The sequence below is a fragment of the Equus przewalskii genome, chromosome X (assembly GCF_037783145.1).
Source record: "Equus przewalskii isolate Varuska chromosome X, EquPr2, whole genome shotgun sequence".
NCBI lineage: Eukaryota > Metazoa > Chordata > Mammalia > Perissodactyla > Equidae > Equus > Equus przewalskii.
Window position 1 is genome coordinate 88,749,617 of NC_091863.1, and position 20,777 is coordinate 88,770,393.

General features: G+C 41.0%; 1 protein-coding gene and 1 long non-coding RNA gene across 3 annotated transcripts in view; one reads left to right on the forward strand and one right to left on the reverse strand.

Moving 5' to 3' along the window:
• Window positions 1-207: 207 nt before the first annotated feature.
• Window positions 208-20,777, reverse strand: part of LOC139080943 (uncharacterized) — a 76,754-nt gene continuing 56,184 nt past the window's right edge. Inside the window, exon 3 of the long non-coding RNA XR_011535833.1 lies at window positions 208-489. This is a non-coding gene — a long non-coding RNA (uncharacterized lncRNA). The remainder of the gene's footprint in view (window positions 490-20,777) is intronic.
• The window catches only part of RTL9 (retrotransposon Gag like 9), a 79,167-nt gene continuing 72,930 nt past the window's right edge, over window positions 14,541-20,777 (forward strand). Inside the window, exon 1 of one of the 2 annotated variants that reach the window (XM_070603864.1) lies at window positions 14,541-14,752. The gene's annotated coding sequence lies outside the window, so the exon portion shown is untranslated. The remainder of the gene's footprint in view (window positions 14,753-20,777) is intronic. The other variant, XM_008532587.2, reaches the window with a different exon arrangement.

Sequence of the window (20,777 nt, forward strand, 5' to 3'; positions counted from 1 at the left end):
TATAAAATGTAGAGAGAGTGTTCTCAACCTATTGGCTCTAAGAATTTTTTTTTCACCTTTTTAGTTTGAAAGGGACAAATTAGGACAACAGAGCAATAGTGGATGGGAGCTATAGTGCTATTAAATTACATTCTAGAGCTGGGAAAATTGAGAACCATAATCCTAGGAATTATTATTGATAAGAGCTAACACTTTTTGAATGCTTACCACGTGCGAGGCCCTGTACTGAATACTTCGTGCCCATTTTCTCATTTGATCCTGACAACCACCTGTGAGGCCTCATTTGACAGATGAGCAAACTGAGGCTCATAGAGATTGATTTGTTCAAGGTCATCCAGTTGGTCATTTGCAGAATCCAGATTTAAACTCACTTTTGCTTGATTGCAAAGCAATCTTCTTCCACTGTATATATATATCACATCTTCTTTATCCAATCATCCATCAATGGGCACTTGGGTTGCTTCCACGTCTTGGCTATCGTGAATAATGCTGCAAGGAACATAGAGGTGCATAAGTCTCTTTGAATTGTTAATTTCCAGTTCTTTGGGTAAATAACCAGTAGTGAGATAGCTGGGTAATATGGTAGTTCTATTTTTAATTTTTTGGGAAATCTCCATACTGTTTTCCACAGTGGCTGCACCAGTTTGCATTTCCACCAGCAGTGGATGAGGGTTCCCTTTTCTCCACAACCTCTCCAACATTTGTTGTTTTTTGTCTTGGTGATTATAGCCATTCTACTGGGTGTAAGATGGTATCTAAGTGTAGTTTTGATTTGCCTTTCCCTGATGATTAGTGATGTTGAGCATCTTTTCATGTGCCTATTGGCATCTGCATGTCTTCTTTGGAAAAATGTCTGTTCATATCTTCTGCCCACTTTTTGACTAAGTTGTTTGTTTTTTTGTAGTTCATTTGTGTGAGCTCTTTATATATTATGGAGATTAACCCCTTATCAGATATATGATTTACAAATATTTTCTTCCAGTTGGTGGGTGGTTTTTTCATTCTTATCTTGGTTTCCTTTGCCTTCCAGAAGCTCTTTAGTCTGATGAAGTCTCACTTGTTTTTTTTTTCTTTTGTTTCCCTTGTCTGAGTACACATGGTATTCAAAAAGATCCTTCTACATATATTTTTTTGATCGTTGGTCTCCTTCGGCTAGAATAAGGGCCAGCAAACTTGTTCTGTAAAGGGCCGGATAGTAAATATTTTATGCTTTGTGGGCCAGATAATTTCTGACACAACTACCCATCTCTGTTGTTGTTTTGCAAAAGCAGTCATAGATGATACATAAAAAAATGAGAACGGCTGGGTTCCAATAAAACTATTTACCAAAACAGGTGACAGGCCAGATTTTGCCAGGGACCCATAGTGTGCCGATTCCTACTAGAATGCAAGTTCCAAGAGGGCAAGGGTTTTTGCTTACTGCTATATTTACAACACCCAGAACAGTGCCTGGCACGTAGTAGGTACTCGATATATTTTTGTTGGATGAATGAGTCAATGGGAGACCAGAAAACTAGGAAATCAGGATAACTGTAATATAGCCACTCATGTGCAGAATCTTGAGCAAGTGCTGATTCTCGCTAGTTTGCAGCATATCAATTCTCCTTCCTCCCTTCCCCTGTCATCCCTACACTGCTACCTAAAGCATGTTATATGAAGTAAAACTTGCTTTGATTGCCTGTGCAACTCTCCTATGTGTGAAACTTCATCTGATTTCCTTTAATGTTGTCATTTGTCTATGCAATCCTCCTGGCTCAGGCTCTCTCTAATAACAATAATAACTCAAATACTCTGCACTAGAACCAGAATGCTGAAAGTATTTTTAATTTAAAATAACTGCTGGCAATAGCTTCTATTGACAACTCTACACTTTTCAACACTTCATCATATTTTGAAGCACTCTCTGAAGTTGAGCAACTGTTACTCTTATGATATGAAACGTTGTTTTCCTTCCATGCAGTCAATGTGAGTGGTTTGTTCTGATAAACTTTAGCTTTCGAGTACTCCCAACGATAGGAATCATGTGGTAAGAGATATGGTAAATGAAGTATTCACCAATTCTTACTGGCTGTTCTCTCATCCTTCTCTGGATCTCTTACAGGCACTAAAGATTTCCTGGAGCTATATATAAATATGTGTATAATATATAATGTCAAGTAGTATTCAAAGTATAAAGAAAAATAAAACCAGGAAGGCAGATAGGGAATGGGGAGGAGGATCTTACAACTTTAAACATGGCGGTCAGAGAAGATCTCACCAAACTTCCTATTGAAAACATACATTCCTTCATTCATTATTTCGTATAGTCCTTTATACATTGCTAACATTTACTAAACATTCACTATGGATGTGGTACTATGCTGAGGGCTTTATATATATTAATTCATTTAATTATTATAAAATACTATAATGTAGATGCTATTATCATCATCATTTTGCAGATGAAGGAATTGAGTTACCAAAAGCTGGTGTAATTTGCTTAAGGCCCCACAGCTAGCAGAAAGGAGAGCTAGGGTCTGAACCCAGGTCTGCCTCTCTCCAGGGCCAAGATTTATTCGTTGTTTTCCACCACCTCAACAAATCTTTACCATATGCCATGCAGTATTCTGGGCATTACCTACAAAGATGAATAGGGCATAGTCTCCTTGGCCTCCTAGAGGTAGCACTGGTTGTGGCTGTGTGGGTGGGAGTCGAGGCTGTCAGACACAGAAACTACAGAATTCTGTTTACAAACAAGTTGGTGAGAAAGTAGACATAGCACTATGAATTCACAGGGTTCTGAAAAATGGAGACAGAAGGCCATGAACTTAAAGGGCATAGGACCCCCAACTCTAAAGTTAAGGTCAAGCAATAAGATAGAAAAATGCCACTCTCAGGTACTTAAGCTGACAAGAAAATCATCCACTGTAGAAATGGGATGGGCTGCCCACAAAAAAAAGGGAAAAAAAAGCCTTTACTGATAGGATAAGGGACCTCCCTCTATGTGATTAAGAAGCAATGCTCTAAAATGTCACCAGTGGAAAACACTACTGTAGTCTTGGAAATGCTAAGGTTGGGATAGTCCATCAAAACTAAGAAGGGTTTCACGACATCATGACACGTGCAAGCAAGTTATTTGACCATTATAGAAACAACAACAACAACAATTAGAAAGAGAAGTTGTTCTTCTCACCCCGTGCCCTGACCTGCTGATACATTTATTGTCCTTCGATAGGGGAATAGGTGGTTGCATCAGGCTGCATGAACTACATGACTCCATTTTCTCAGACCATCCCACACCCTCTACCACCTCTTCACTCACCAGCAGCAACAGCCACTGTACACCAAGCCCCTACTCTGAACCAAGTGCTTTACATAAATTGTCTACTTAATCCTCACAGTAGCACTCTGATCTCATCAGGGCCTGTTATTAGCCCTATTTTCAGATGAGGGAACTGAGGCTCAAAGAGGTTATGTGACTTCTCCAAGTCCATAAAACTAAATGAGTGGTATTAGTTTCCTGTGGCTGCTGTAACAAATTACCACAAACTCAGCGCTTAAAACAACAGAAATTTATTCTCTCACAGTTCTGGAGGCCAGAAGTCTGAAATCAAGGTGTCAGCAGGGCCTTTGTTCCTCTAAAGGCTCTAGGGGAGTTCCCGTTCCTTGCTTCTTCCTAGCTTCTGGTGGCTAAGGATGTTTGGCTTGTATGTTTGGCTCGCATTACTCCAATCCAACCTAATTCTAACCTAGATCTACCTGACTCCAAAACCCCGGTTCTTTTCACTAAACCAGTCTGCCTCCACCAAACAGTCTTCTGCCTTTATTTGGTTTCCTAAAGAGATTTCCTACTGGGAAGAGAATGCACTGATTGACGTAAGTGTACTTTGTAGTTAATTATCAAGATGAATTAATAAATTGACATTTCGTTTTCTAAACCATGCCTTATGAGTTTGGATTGTGTGAAATTTGTTCCCCAGAGCCTAATGACTCCCTGGTTAAAAATGACAAAATTGAGTTTTGGAACCTGCAAAACTGAGGATGGGATCTTGGCTAAGGACCAAGATCCCTTCAGGGAATAGGCATTCCATAGCCTACAAGCCATGCCCATTTCTTTACTATATAAGTGACCAAAATATAGTGAATGCTACAAACTTCTGGGTGTACAGAATTTCTAATCACTTGAGAGCTTACAGGAGGAATTTTGATTCCACTTCAATGTTATGTCCCAGAAAGATTGCTCATAGTGCCTACTGTTTTCTCCTGAGCCTCAACCTCCATCATCAAGTCACAGGGAAAGAGATGTCTCTAAGAGTTCATTATCACATTAAGATGAGGTTCTGTAGAAAAACAGGGATCCAGAAACAGTAGGGATTCCCGTGTTTCTAAATTGGTCTCTTTGCAGGGAAACTGCCCCAGCTAACTAGTTGACACTGACCTGCTCATACCTTGATTAAGAAGAGACTATCCTTAGGGAAGTTTTTCTCAGATTTTAGGCAGTCTGTGGGCCGCCGATATTGGTAGACCACCCAGGGAGCTTGTTAAAAATGCCAATTTCCTGGCCGTTATACCAGGCGTACTGAATTAGTATTTCTGAAGATGGGGTCTAGGAACCCACATTTTAAAACAAGTAGTTGGAGTAATTCTGATACACATTCAGGTTTGAGAACCACTGTGTTCAGGTGAAATCAGGCTTCCACAACATTGAAACACAGATTAATTTCCAAGTGTTCATTTGCAATTCCAGCCGATAACCAATTACAATATTGCATTCTTGCAGCATGATCTGTAGCCTGTAGTTCATGTGACAATATCATTTTATATGGCTTGATTTAAATCAAAGCAGTTATGGCAAGAAAATTTCTTAATCCCTGTCTCCTGAGACAATTTACGTAATATATTTTGAGAAGAATGCAATAACCTCTCCCTAATATCTTAAATTGATCTCCAATGTCTCTTTTGGCTCAAACATCCTGATTCTATGAATGTTCCTAGGGCTTCAAATCTGTGGCAAACACATTGCTTGTTACAATCTCAGCCCATTTCTCTTCTTCCAGGCAACAAGTTTCTGAAGAAGACTGGTTACTAGTGATTTTCCTGGATGTTTTTTAATAACATATGCCTTCTCACCGTCTTATTGTGAAGAGTGAGTGAGAAAATGTATGTGAAATGCCAAGCATAGTGTCTGATGCAAGGAAGTAGTTAATAAACATTCATGCTACTTCCAGTGCATTGGCCCAATAATATCTCTTGAATTATTGAAGATATAACATCGGAGAGCTGCAGCTGAATGAAAACTAGGAAAACAGCTGTACTGACAATATTAGGTTTATTTGGCTTTAGGGGAACTGAATAGAACCCAAGTCTCTAAGGGCCAGCTCAGCTGTAGCGCTGTGAGACGGCCTGGGGATGGCGTGGGTTCCTGTCATGCAGACTGCCTGGGAGAACGGCCACAGTGTGGGTTTTGCCTAAAACTCAGCTTCCCATCCCCAACATGCTTCCTAAGTTACTATTTCTCAAAGTGTGTTCCATGGCGTATTAATCCCTGGGGATGAATGATGAGAGTACTACATAAGAAAGAGCCCCATGAACAAGCCAGCTTGTGAACCACTGGATCAGTCAAATTGGTTTCCCAATGGCAGGAATATTTGGAGTCCTTAATATGTTAACAGGCAATGTGAACCTCGAAGAGAGGGATGGGGTACACAGGGTTTTTCTAAGTTTCTGTGACTTCATACACAGGAATGGTAGTGAAGGGCTAGTGGTTCTGAGGAACACAATTGTAAGAACACTGCTACAAAGTCACTGGTGCCCTCTACCTGCTAACAGGAATGGACACTTTTTAACCATTATGTGACAAAATTAACAAGAGAACAATTATGTGCTGAGCGGTAGAGTAGTGTCCCACAGCCCCTAGCATCTTCATTTTCTTCTTTGCACAGCTTAGATTCTATGTCTGTTGTTATATTCACCCTTTTGTGTACATCCTAGCCTCCCTTGCCTCTTTCTGCCTCCATATTTGAGGGACAGACACCTAATCTTGGTTAAATCCAACTCTGTCTATTCCAGACCTGCCCCAGCAGCTGAATGAGATTGGATAAAAAATTAGAACCGTGCTGACTAGTCTCACTTTAGAGTCATGACCACCAACCTCAACGGGGCCCTTAGTACTACCTTCCAATATCACTACATTTGCTTTGTCCAGTCATTCTTGAACTCTCCTGGGTGGCTGTTTTATACCTTCCCTCTCCTCAAACGCCCAACACCCCTTGCTCCATCCTCCTTCTCAGCTGCTGACCTTGCTTCCTGTTTCACTGAGAAAATAGAAGCAGTCAGAAGAGAAAAACTACGGACTCCCATCACCATATCTACAAACCTACTTGTATCTGTATTCACATACCCTGCCTTCCCTCTTGTCACTACGAATGAACTGTCTGTAATTCCCCTGAAGGCTAACTCCTCTGCTTGTGTACTAGATCCTGTCCCTTTTGGCCTAATCAAGGTCATCGCTTTAGTCATTTCCCCCTCCCTCTGTGACATCAGCAATTTTTCTCTCACCAAACCAATATCTATAACGTTAAAAAAAAAAAAACTGTCCTTGAGCTCAGTTACAGCCCCATTTCTCTCATTCTCCTCAGAGCAAAAATTCTAGAAAGAGTTGCCTTTGCTTCTTAACTCTAAGTCTTCTCCTCCCATTCTCTCTTGAACCCTCTCCAATCAGGCTTTTGCCCCTATCACTCCACCAAAATGATTCATGTCAAGGTCAACAATATCTCTTCAGAGTTAAATTTAATGATCATTTTTCTGTTCTCATTTTATTTGACCCAACAGCAGCATTTGACACAGTTGATCACTCCCACCTTGAAATAATACTTGTTTCACTTGACTTCTGGCACACCACACATTCTTCATTCTCTTCCTACTTCGCTGGCTACTCTTTCTTAGTATCTTTTACTGGGTTTTCCTCATCTTTCTGACCATTAGGCTGTCTAATTGGCATGTGAATTCGAAATTCTCCAAAAGGAAAGCCATTTTTTTTTCTTATACCTGCTTCTCTCACAGTCTTCTTTATCCACTTTTCCAGATGTTTGGCCAAACTTGGAGTCTTCTTTGACTTCGTGTTTTTTCTCATACCCCACATCAAATCTATCAGCAATACCGTGAGCCAAATCTTTCAAAATATATTTAAAATCTGACAACTTCTCACCATTTCCACTGCTACTACCTTAGTCCAAGCCAGAATCGTTTCTTACTTGCATCATTGAAAAATCCATTAAACATATAAGTCAGATCATGTCAGGCTTCTGCTCAAAACCCTCCAATGGCTTTTTATATTATTAACAGTAAAAGCCAAAGTCTTTAGAATGACCTGTAAGATTCTACATGAGCTGACTTTTTCCCCTTTCCCTCTCTGACCTCAGTTCCTACCACTCTCCCCCTTGATTACTCAGCTCCAGCCATATGGCCTCCTCGCTGTGTCTCAGACTCGCCAAGATAACTCCCAGTGGGCCTTTGCTGTTCCCTCTAACTCAAATGTTCTTTCCCCATAAAGCCACAGACTTACTCACTTGCTTGCCTCACATCTCTGTGCAAGTGACACCTTACCAGTGCTATTTCCTTGACCACCTTATTTAAAAATTGCCCCTCTGCATGCTTTTGTATCACTTTACCCTGCTTTATTTTTCTCCTTAGCACTTATCATTTTCTGAGGTATTCATATTTCCCTGTTTGTTTATTGTCTATCTCCACAAATAGACTGTAAGCTTCAGGAATGCAGGGGTGTTATTTTGTCACTCCTATATCTCCAGTACCTAACTCAGTGCCTGGCACATAATAGATACTCAATAAATATCTGTCAAATAAATAAAGAATGATTATAAGTGAAATGGCAGTTCTGAGACTCCTGGCATCTTCAGGTGGGGACAGATCACCCTCATCATCTAAAGCAGCCCCCCTTCCAAGTGCAGGACTCCTTGATACCACATTTCTGGTGGTGGATTTAGTGTTTACACGAGGACTTCCAGGAAGCTCCATAGAGTCTGAAGCAAAATGCTCCATAATTGGAGGTATTGAATTCCTAGAAAGATCCTTGTCAGGGGTCCTTTTTCGATATGTAATATTTTTTGAATAAGTATTAGATATACATGATACAAAATGCCAAATGATCAAAGGGTAAACAGTGGAGAGTATATTTCACCACCTTCCACGGCTACCACCCTATTCTAAGCCACCTTCGTTTTCTTTTACTAGAATTATCGCACAAATCCTTGAGAAACACATGTTACTCCTCTGCTAAAACTAGCCCAAGGCATCTCATCTTCCTCAAAGTAAAAGCTAAAGTTTCCCTCTGCCCCAGCCACCAAGTTCCCCTCCTTTAAGCAATCACTTTTATCAGTTTAGTGTGTATTTTTCTAGAAGTTGCCTATACATCATACATACATATCTCTGTGTGTATAATCTTTTTCTTTTTAAAAACTATGCACACTATTTTGCACCTTTCTTTTTTTCTCACTTATGTCTACATCATTCTTTTCAATGGCTGCATACCTATCCATTGGATGGCTGCTATATTCTCCAGGGATTCTTAGCTTGGTGACCATGTGTGGGCTTTACTGGGTCTATGAAGCTCCTGAAATTGCATGTGGATATTTGTGTGCATGTGGTACAGGTATATCTTTCAGCAGAGAAGGCCCATACCTTTTATCAGATTCAAGGGATCTGAGAGTCAAAATGGGTAAGAATTGCCATCCCGAGTCTAAATCCACCTTCCTGAAATATATGCCCTTTGGTCCTAATCGTGCTATTTGGAGCAGCTCGGTCGGAGCCTGGTGCGTAGAGGACATGCAACAAATATTTGTCAAGTGAATGAAGGGACAACGCGAATGAATCTACTCCCTCTTCTCTGTGTTAGCTTTTGGCTGGCTTGAAGAAAGCCATCATGTCCTTCTTAGTCATTTCTTTTCCAAGGCTTAATGGCTTAGTTCCTTTAACTCTTAATTTGACATGCTTTCCAAACCCCTATGCTTTGCGCTCCCCTGGACAAGCTCTAATATGAATTTTTCCTAAAATGTTTTCAGGGGCAAATAGATAATAAAAAAGGTGAGGTAGACAATGATCAGTGGTGGGACCTGTGAAGTCCACATAGTTATCTAACGATATTCACATTCAGACTCAAGACAAATGACTTTCTTTTGCAGGCCAATTTTGTCCCTTGGGCTATCAGTTTGCAAATCTAAAAATTTGGTACTCATACAGTTTGTCAATACTCTTTTCACATTTTCCACTCTCTATCACCCCACCCTTGTTTTCCCCATAAACTCTACAATTTAGTCACACTAAACTATTCTCTGCTTCTCAAGTGCCCTTTATGATTTCTTACTCTTATTCCTTTACCCGTATGACTCTCTCTTCATAAAATGTCTATTTGGAATATTCTCTGTTTGCCCCTCCAGATCTACATTTTTTTTCTTTTTTGAGGAAGATTAGCCCTGAGCTAACATCTGCTGTCAATCCTCCTCTTTTACTGAGGAAGACTGGCCCTGAGCTAACGTCCGTGCCCATCTTTCTCTACTTTATGTGTGGGGCGCCTACCACAGCATGGCTTGCCAAGCGGTGCCATGTCTGCACCTGGGATCCGAACCGGCAAACCCTGGGCCACCGAAGCAGAATGTGCGAACTTAACTGCTGCGTCACCAGGCTGGCCCCCTACATTTTTTTAATAGACTTTATTTTTAGAGCAGTCTTGGGTTCACAGTAAAATTAAGAGAAACATAGAGATCCCGTGTACCCTCTGCAGATCTACTTTTCATTCTCCTCCATTCTCTTTCTGCAGCCCCAGAGGCCGACCTTTACGGACTATTAACTGTATGAACTGGCTTCCTTGTCCTCTGGATTCTTGTTGGATATGGCCAATGGGAGGCACTAGCAAGGGACTGGAGATTGGAAGCAGATTAACATCTGGATATTTATTCTCCTGGCTCCCTCTCTGTGGAGTATCAGCAGTTTGGTTGAGTCTTTCTAGAAGCATCTACCACAGGCCATGGACTTCTTTGGCAGCTATCTTCTATAGCTATAGCTACTCTCTGGGTTCTGGTAACTGCTCCCTCCTCTTGGCTCTTCAGGCCTGAAGATGGTAAAGACTCCTGGGGTACGTCACCATCCTTTGTTGGTTTCTCTTAATGCTGTTCACTTTGATGTAAGCAGTCCCTTCATTAAACTCCCCTCACTTTCCCTGTTTCAGTGTGCCATTGGTTTCCTACTGGACCCTTGACTGCTACTATGCCCTCCCCTCTCTTGTCCACTTGGTCACCTCCACACTGTTCAGGCCCCAGCTCCTCTGTGAGGCTTCCCTTAGTGTCCTTCCCTCTGAGAAAATTAGCTATTCCCCCACTTCCTTGAGGACATTTCTTACAGAATTCTGTGCTTATGTATGCATCTCTTTCCCATTAGATCTTGAGCTTCTTATGGTGGGGAATGAAGCTTATTCATCATTACTGTCTCAGCTCCTGACCAAGTAGATGCTTGGTAAATGCTGGTTATGCTTTCCTTTGGAGGGCTGAAATCAGAGAGGTAGTATCTGTTTTTCCTTTTATTTCCAATTATTTGATTTTTAAAAGAAATGCTTGCACCTTATTAAAAGATCATAACTAAAGGAAGAAGAATGAAGTACAAATATAAGTCTGTCCCTCACATCCATGCTCGAAGTACCCATGGTAATAGTTTGTGGTGTGCATCCTTCCAGTACCTTCTCTATGCACCAAAATACATAAGTTCATATAGACAAACATATTTCTCTGCTCCTTGTTTTTTTCACTTAACAATACAACACAGCTATATCCTGTGTCAGCCTATATAGTTATACAGACCTGCTTCATTATTTTTTTATGGTTACATTGTATTCTGTTTGAAAAATGTACCATAATTTATTTGACAAATCCTCTATTATTGAAGAGTTATGTTATCTAATATTGTTCACTATTATCAACAATGCAACTCAAAACACAGAGACACTTTGGATAAAATGTATCCACAAAAGTATTTAACCGAGCTCAAAGAGCAAGAAAGGAAAACCTCCAGATTTCAGAAACAAAAATGGAACTCGAAATCACGGCAATGAGCATGACTTGAAATCTCACAACTCACAGAGATGGTGGGACCAGGTCTGTACCCTAGGAGCTTACACTTCGAATTCTTTGAAGGGCTTGGAATTGAGTTAGAATTGTGCTTCCTGAGCAAAACAAGGAGCAAAAGAGATCTTCTTCATCTATGAATGGAAACGGGGTTTCCCAAATAGCCAGGGGCACCATAATAACAAATCTTATTTAGTACTTACACTGTGACAAGCACTGTTCTGCATGTTTTGCATGTATTGATTCACTTAATCCTTATAAAAATCCCAGGAGGTAGGCACTATTATAACCCTCATTTTACAAATAAGGAATATAATGCTGAAGTAACTTGCTTAAGGTCACACTGCTAGGAAGCGGCAGATATAAGATTCAGAGCCAGGCATCCTGGCTCTAGGGTCCATGCTCTTAACTATTATGCTATACTGTGTTTCTACAAACAAGATATAGAAATAAACTCATCCATAATAAGTCTAAAAATCTAAACCTGAGCTACACACTGTTATGAGACCCAAATTCACGGTACCCACATAGTTCAGAAACCCTGAGCTGAGAATTTAACATAAAAACTGATCAAGAGCTTGGAACGCCATAGAACTCTGGTAGAAGCAAACGAAAAACTGCCCATAGGGTCACCTCTACAACTCAGAGTCAAATTCCCTCAGAATATAGCTCCTACAGAAGATAAGTGCACATGAATAATTATAAAGCACAGGAAGAAATCCACTACAATAAGACTTAGTCAGTATGTACAAGAAATGGGAGATGGCCCGGCCTGGTGGTGCAGTGGTTAAGTGTGCACATTCCGCTTTAGCAGTCCGGGGTTCACCAGTTTGGATCCCGGGTGTGGACATGGCACTGCTTGGCAAGCCATGCTGTGGCAGGCGTCCCACATATAAAGTAGAGGAAGATGAACATGGATGTTAGCTCAGGGCCAGTCTTCCTCAACAAAAAAAAGCGGAGGATTGGCAGCAGATGTTAGCTGAGGGCTAATCTTCCTCAAAAAAAAAAAAAAAAGAAATGGGAGACTTTGGTTCCAAGGAACTACAGATAATACGGTAATCTGAACAGACTTTAAAATATCGTATATTTATACAAATGGCCAATAGGCACATGAAAAGATGCTCAACATCACTAATCATCAGGGAAATGCAAATCAAAACCACAACGAGATATCACCTCACATCTATCAGAATGGCTATTTTCAGAAAGACAACAAATAACAAGTGTTGGTGAGGATGTGGAGAAAAAGGAACCCTCATGCACTGTTGGTGGGAAAGTAAATTGGTACAGCCACTATGAAAAACAGTATGGAGGGTCCTCAAAAAACTAAAAATAAAACTACCATACAATCCAGCAATTCCACCTCTAGGTGGAATTGAAGACAACAAAAACACTAATTCAAAAAGATATATGCACTCCTATGTTCATCACAGCATTATTTACAATAGCCAAGATATGAAAACAACCTAAGTGTCCATTGAGAGATGAATGGATAAAGATGTGATACATATTTATACAATGGAATATTACTCGGCCGTTAAAAAGAATGAAGTCCTGCCATTTGTGACAACATGAATGGAACTAGAGGGTATTATGCCAAGTGAAATGTCACACAGAGAAAGACAAATACTGCATGATTTCACTTATATGTGGAATCTAAAAAACAAAACAAACAAACAAAACAGAAACAGGGGCCGGCCCGGTGGTGCAGCAGTTGAGTGCTCACGTTCCACTTTGGAGGCCCAGGGTTCACCTGTTCGGATCCCAGGTGCGGACATGGCACTGCTTGGCAAAAGCCATGCTGTGGCAGGCGTCCCACATATGAAGTAGAGGAAGATGAGCACGGATGTTAGCTCAGGGCCAGTCTTCCTCAGCAAAAAGAGAAGGATTGGCAGCAGTTAGCTCAGGGCTAATCGTCCTCAAAAAAAAAAAAAAAGACTGACAGATACAGAGGACAAACATATATATATATATACATATATATATATATGTATATATATATACACATAAAAGAAAAATTCTAGAAATGAAGATTATAGAAAATATGGATGAGCATTGGAAGACTTTAGTTCTAGTCACTTTGAAATGTTAAAAAGTCAACTGACAGGTTAAACTACACTTAAGGCACAAGTGAAGGGAGAATTAGTGAAATAAATAAAGCTGAGATAGTCACAGAATATAGCAAAACATTATAAAAATGCTAAATATGAAAGGAAAATTAGAAGATATGGGTGATAGAATAAGAAGCTCCACACACATCTAATAGAAATTCCAGAAGGAAAAAATAGGAAGAGGTAATGTTCAAAGAGAAATGGCTGACAATTTTCCAGAAATGATAAGACATGAGTCCTCAGGTCAAAATCCGGTACCTAATGCTAATCAGAATAAATGAAGACAAATTGGTAAGTTTTAGATGCATCATGGTGGAACTTCAGGACATCAAGGATAAAGAGAAAATCTTAAAACTTACTAGACACCTACAATGCTGCAAAGTGTTTCTGTAGGATAGATTCTTAAAAGTGGAATTTCTAAGACAAAGGATATACACTTTGCAAAGAAATGAATGTGTTTTAAATGAATGAATGAGTGATTGAATTAATGAGCCCAGTAGAGGCATTATTTCTCTCAGTCTAGGCATGATATTTCAGTCTAGCCTGAGGTTGCATCCCGCAGCTATTTATTTATATATTTGCAACTGCACCACCACTATTGATTCGTATTGAGCATGAGGCCAATTAAAATCTCCAGGACTTTTTCAAATGAAGGACTATCAAATGAGATCCTCTCTAGTGTGTACTTGGGCAATTAATTTTTTAAATGCAGATGTAGGACTATTCAGTTATTGGTGAGATCATTGAGACCTGGAGCCAATAAAGAAAGTTTCCTAAAGGAAGTAGGACTTAGGCTGAGTAGGATTTGTTTTGGATGGAGGGGACGAAGGAGAGCTTCTAGGTTTGTGGGATGGGGATAACAAGAGTGATGAGGTGCATGGATAGGCCATAGGCTAGGAAATGAGCTTGGAGTGCATGTGTTAAAGGTGAGGGAGTAAAGAGATAAGGTTCAAAGGTAGGGTGGGACCACAATATGGAGGGCCTACAAAGCCAGGTAGAGTGTTTGGACTTGATATTATACATGGGCAATTGGGAGGCACTTCAGCCTTTTAAAAAGGAAATTATATGTTATCTAACAGCCAGCCAAAAAAAGGTTAAGCTGCCCCAGGAAAGAGCAGGGAGACTGAGTGAAGCAATGCAAGCCCCTAGTCCTCCTGCTTTCGGGTTGGTGGTTGTTAGTGGCATGGAGTTGATTCCAACTTCTAGAGACCCTGTAGAGCTGGAACCCTGCCCAGTTTTTTGCACCATCGTCTCACATTCCAGTGCTGTATCAGACAACATTCCACTGCTATTCATAGGGTTTTCATGGCCAGTTTTTTTCAGAAGCGGGTGGCCAGGTCCTTCTTCCTAGTCTGTCTTAGTCTGGAAGCTCTGCTGAATCTGTCCACCATGAGTGACCCTGCTGGTGTTTGAAATACCAGTGGCATAGCTTTCAGCATCACAGCAACACACAGCCGCCGCAGTACGACAGCTGATGGATGGACAGATGGGTGCTGTGGTTCCCTGACCTGGAAATGAGCATAGACCTTGAAGGTGAGAGTACCGAATCTTAACCGCTAGATCACCAGGGCTAGTTGTTTCTGGGTTACTGACAGGTTATCCAGACACATCAAGCTCAACAAACAGCTCAGGGACACTCGGGTGACTTGATGTTGAACCACCAGACTAGTGGGAACTGTGTGTGATGAAATTGCAATGGCAAGACTGAAAGTGGTGCTTGGAAAGAATAATAGCAAACTCAAGGTGCTTTAGAGATGAGAAGGAGGCACAAGTAAGGAAGGCAATGGATGCAGGGGAACAAGAGACAGAACGGGAGAGTGGAATATACATTGTAATGAGCATTAGACAACCTTAGTTCTAGTCCCGGATCTACCTCCTACTAAACGTGTGACCTTGTGCAGATTAAACACCAAGGCCAGTTTTCTCATCTGCAAATATACTAGAATATAAGTTCTAGAGGGTTGTAACTAGGTATGCTTTGTTTACCATGGTATCCCCAGCCACTAATACAGAGCCTAGCATAGAGTCTCACTAAATAGTGGCTGAATAGATGAATGAAGGCATGAATGAATGAATGAACTACTGCCTGCCGCTCTACGTCATGGAGTTATTGTGAGATGCAAATGAGATCAGGGGTGGGAAATTTTTACACAAAACTAAAACACTAAGCAATCCTATGGTAAAATACTACAGCTACTACTGAGAAGTATATTTTTTGTTAAATTAGAAGGCTAGCTGTATTACTTTAAAGATTTAATGATAAGTGGGCTAATGATATCAAATTTTCTTAGCATGGAAAGTAAGAAGAATAGTGAAAATATAAGACACTTCAAGTGATTTGCCCAATTTAGGCAAGGAACACATCAGGATGTGTGTTCTGTACCATGTTCTGTTCTTTACACTCAATGTGCTTGTGCTAGAAGTAATAATGGCATTAATTATAGTTAACATTCATTGACTACATACAATGTGTTATGGCCGGCCTATCTGTCCTTAGAAAAAAAGCCTTACAAAGAAAGTAATACTATTCCCATTTTAGAGATGAGGTTAAATAACTTGCTTACAGCCATGGTAAGGAGGTTGCAGAGCTAGAAATTTTAAATCTGTTGTCTCTGAAGCCAGTAGAAAGAAGCTGTGGAGAACAGATTTCTTCCCACCATAAGGATGCCCTTGATAAGAGACAGAGCAGTCCAAAGATGGAATGGGCTGCCTCCTGAGCTAATGAGTTTCTTTTCACTGGAAGCAGGATCACTACATAATTCGCAGGGCCCAGTGCAAAATGAAATACCCCTATGCCCATGAAGCCAGGCTTGATGGGAAGTTTTCAAGCAGAAGTTAGCCTGCCTCTAGACAGGGATGTTAGAGAGAGGAGTCGACATGAGCTGAAGCACTGGACCAAATGACCTGAATCTGAGATTCTATCAGCCCAAAGGGTTCAGGGGAGCTTCCTCAGGTGGCTGACACGGCACCTCAGAGGCCTTTAGATGAGGGAGAGTTCTATAAGGTGACACAGAGAGATCCACGGTGCTATGATCATCTGGGGCACCAAAAACATGTCCTGCCCTGTGAGGCAGCACAAGCACTCAGGAGAAAACAAAAAAGACTCTTTTAGTGGTGGTGAGGCATAATAGAAACAGCCAGACAAATGTGGATTCAAATCCTGGCTCTGCCACTTACTGGCTAGCCGTGTGCCTTTGAACAAGTTATTTAAATCTCGGAGACTGCTATTTCACCCACAATATGCTCATGGTGCCTGCTGGCAGGGTTGTGGTGAGGTTTCAGTGAGAGGATTCGAGTCAAGTGCATCTGGCACTTGGTAAGCCCTCAATAAATGTTAGCCACTGTTTTCTCCTATTGTTGGGGGGCGGGGGTATGGTCATTTGCCTCTCCTTCAGTACTTCACAGCCCAGTAGACAAGTCTGCCAGATCCGCCTAGGGACACAGAAACCCCTTCCCACTCTAGATTTCCTAATCACAGCACAATGCTGGTGGTGGGCCATGGGTAAAGGTGGAGCAGAGCCACTAGCAGGTAGTCATAATAATAAACCTTCAAGAAGAACGGGACTCACAAGGTTTTCCCCTAGCCCTGAAGACCCTCCCTCACAGAAGAGGACTGTTTAAATCCAATCTTGGAATCTTGCCAGGAGAATGTTTTACCTACACTGACTCTTCACAGGATCAGAACTGAGAATAAAATTCACTCCTGCCCAGCAAAGCTATATGCATTAGCCACTTGGCATAACAAGAACCTTAACACCTCTCTGTTTGTCTGTGAGGCACCTGTCCCACCTCTTCATAATGCTGTGAAACGACCTGCATAGCAGAGCACAGATGCTCACAGTTTTCCAGGAACTTCATTATCTCTTACGCAGTACAGAAAGAACGGTCTGAGAACTAAGGGAACATTGCAGTAAATCCTTGAATAGCTTGGCTTCTTTCTTTTTTTTTTTATGAAGAAAACAAAAAAACAACAACACCCAAACCAAACCATTAATTAACTGGGCAAAAGGCTGGAACTATTATGTCCTAATCCTGCCCCTCACCCCCACCCTGTCCACGTGCCATGCGCTTACAGCATTTTCTTACTTGGGATGGATGGAACATTTCTTTTCCTTTTGTTTGAAAAAATACTTGTCATTTGGCCTTGGGCTCATCTCATAACTTCTCTTTCCCCTAGATTGCATAAGCCGTAGAACTGAACAATCTTGATTTGTACAGGGAGTCTGGATTTTAATACCTACCCTCATGTCCAATACCTCTCCACTTTTGTCCTTTTCTCCAGGACCCTGATTTCCTTATGGACATTTGCTTCGAAATCTTACATACTTATTCTGCCCAGTTTCTTTGGCTACACTGTGGCACAGCTTTGGAGCCATAAATGTGAAATATTTCCATCATGACCTATCTTCGGGAGTGGGGAGGTCCTTAACATTGGAGACAGAAACAGAGTAGGTCATGGAAGTTCATTGAATAATTACATATTTAATAGATGTCCATATTCTTTCACATCTTTCCCTTTTCCTCCATCTCCTGGACCACTACCCTAGCTCGATTCTTAGTCCCCTGTCTCCAGGACTGATAATATAGCCTACTAACCAGTCACTCTATGTCCAGTCTCTCCCTTTCCAAATTATCCTAAATATAGCTGCTAGTCATCTCCCTGAACCTTAGCCCTTGGCTAAAGACCCTTATTGGTTCCCCCTTACCTAGTGAGTAATTGGTAAACTCCTCATCCTGGCATTCAAGCTCTCCACAGTTATGCACTCACTGATCTTCCTTTCCAGCCCTTTCTCTCATCACTCTTCTTGACAAAGCTTTGTCTTCAGCCAAACTTGACCACTCCTTGTTTCCAGAGCACACCCTATGCTCTCCTGCTTCAGTGTCTCTTCCACCTGGAATCAACTCCCCTCCACAAGGTTCTCTGCTCACCATCCTATTAATTCTTTAGTGCCCAGGTCAAATGCCACCTACTTCATGAAGCCTTTCCAGGACCCTTCAGCTGGATGCGAGCTTTCTTTTCTGTGAACTTCCACAGCATGTAGCATTTCTTTTAAGACATTCATCATCCAGTGTCTATTATGGTCATATGTGTAATAATAATAATTACTTACATTCCTTGAGTGCTTACTACGTGCCAGAGACTGTGCTAAAGGCTTCTCAGGCATTATGTATATCACAAGTTCTTAAAGTTTTTGGCCTCAGGATCTTTAAACACTTAAAAATTATTGGGGACCCCAAAGAGTGTTTGTTTATTTGGCTTATATCTGTCAATGTTTACCTTATTAGAAATTAAAACTGAGAAACTTAAAAAATTCATCAATTTATTAAAATAGCAATATTAAACCCATTACATATGTTAATAAAAGTAACATTTTTAATGAGAAATAACTATATTTTCCAAAACCAAAAAAAAATGTGGTGAGAAGAATAGCATTGTTTTCCATTTGCAAATCTTTTTAATATCTGGATTAATAGAAAATAGCTGGATCTCCTCTCTGCTTCTGCTTTCAATCTGTTGCAATATCATACAGCCTCTAGGAAACTCCACTATACACATACTTGTGAGAGTATCAAAGTATAAGAAGCCAAATAGGCCTTAGTATTTTTATGAAAATAGTTTTGCTCTCACAGATCTCCAGGGGTGCCTGATCCACACTTTGAGAACTGTTGGTCAACATTAAAGAGCTAACATGTATGAAGTGCTTAGAATAGTGCCTGGCACATAATAAGCGGTATCTAAATGTTTGCTATTATTATCTTCCTCACTCCTCACAATCCTCCCCCCACACGAGGAAGGTACTATTATCCTCATTTTACAGGTGGAAAAACTAAGGCAAAGAGAAGTTACGTAACTTGCCCAAGGTTATGCAGGCAGTAACAGGCAGAGGCAGAGCTAGGATTTGAAGCCACCTGGTCTCTCCCCAGCACCTGGGCTCTTAAGTGCTCTGCTGGACTGCCTCTCCACCGACTCAGTGAGGGAGGTAAGGGCAAATGTTATGTCTTGTCATCTGTATAGCCCCAGGTTCTGACTTGCACCCACTGAACTTTGAGTAATCCTGGCATTTATGAACGGCTGTTAGGCAGCAGTCTCTAAAAGTTAAATCTTAATGGTGATGAAATTGACCCTAAGGGTCTGTGGAAGGTCAAAAAGTTAAAGAGGAGAAATCCATGAACTTTGGAATGAGACAGACGTGTGGCTTCAAATGTGAGTTCTCCCACTGCCTAGTTCTGCCATGATGTAAAGCTGTGTCATCTTGGTCTGGTTTTTCATCTGTTTGAACCTTAGTCTCCTCTTCCATAAAATGGTGATAATACTCTTTGTCCTTGGTTGTTGCTGTATGGATTCAATGTGATAATGTATGTCAAGCACCTGATATATAAGAGACGCTCAGTAGCAGTTAGTTTGCTTTATTCTTTTTTGACCTCATTAGTATGTAAACTCCTGTGGGGAAGGGATTTTTGTCTGTTTTGGTCACTGCTATATCACCAGAACCCACAACAGAGCCTGGCAAAGAATAGGTGCTCAATAAATGAGTGAATGATCCTGTATGAGCTAGCACAGCACAGAACACATTCCAGGTGGTTCAATATTATGTTGAATTTATTGAATTGAATAGTCATACTGATTAGAGCAATTATAGTTCCCCCAGGCAATTCCATTTTCATTAATAACTGCTTATGAAGACCCCATGGTGGGTATGACTATGTCCACAACTGCCAATCCAATGTGCCCTGGGAGCTACCCAGTTCCCTTCTGTGAATTGTTCTCTAGGAAGACACATTGAGTGGTCCTGAGAGACACTGAAATGGCAGCACTGTTGACTCTGCCAATTTGGAGGAACGTGGACCTCTCCTAACAGCAAGCACACCTTTTTCTTCATGTTCCCTGCTCTCTCTGGCTCTCTGTTACCATCATTGTGCTCACCACTCAGATGATGTTTTGAGGTTCCCTGGTTTTCTCTCAACAACAGGCTTGCTCTTTCATGATAGTCTGTATCATGCCACCCCCGTCCCCTTTTCACTGTACCTTTGAATTGTTCTCTAGTGTTCCATTCTTGATTGCTTTCTATTTCCATGATAGCTTTTAGGGAGAGCCTTTACATGGCCTACTTTCTTAGTAAATGGTTTGGTGAGATTCTGATTTTCATCTGATATTAATTCTCCATGAGGGACAAAAAAAAAGGGATCTGCTTTCAACTGTTCTTTTAGTGTTCTTTTAAATTGTAAGTCGCTGAAGTCTTCTGTCAGCCTGCTGCCTTCATTTCAAGCGACTCTTCACTTTCCCTCAGTGACAAGCTGTGACTTCAGAACTAGAGAACATTGCAACCAATCATGGCTTTCTGCACAGTCCTCTTTTTCTCCTCTGGGTCCACTCTGGGCCTTCCTTAGAGTGACTCACCTTCCCTGGCACCTGACTTTACCTATTGTGAAAACAAGTCTTGTTTACTCAACTCCCTCTGAAATGTAGTTGCTGAAGTAAATATCCACCCCCTCAACACACTCTCTCTCTCACACACAACATACGCTTTCTCACACACACATGTGCCTGCGCATGTTC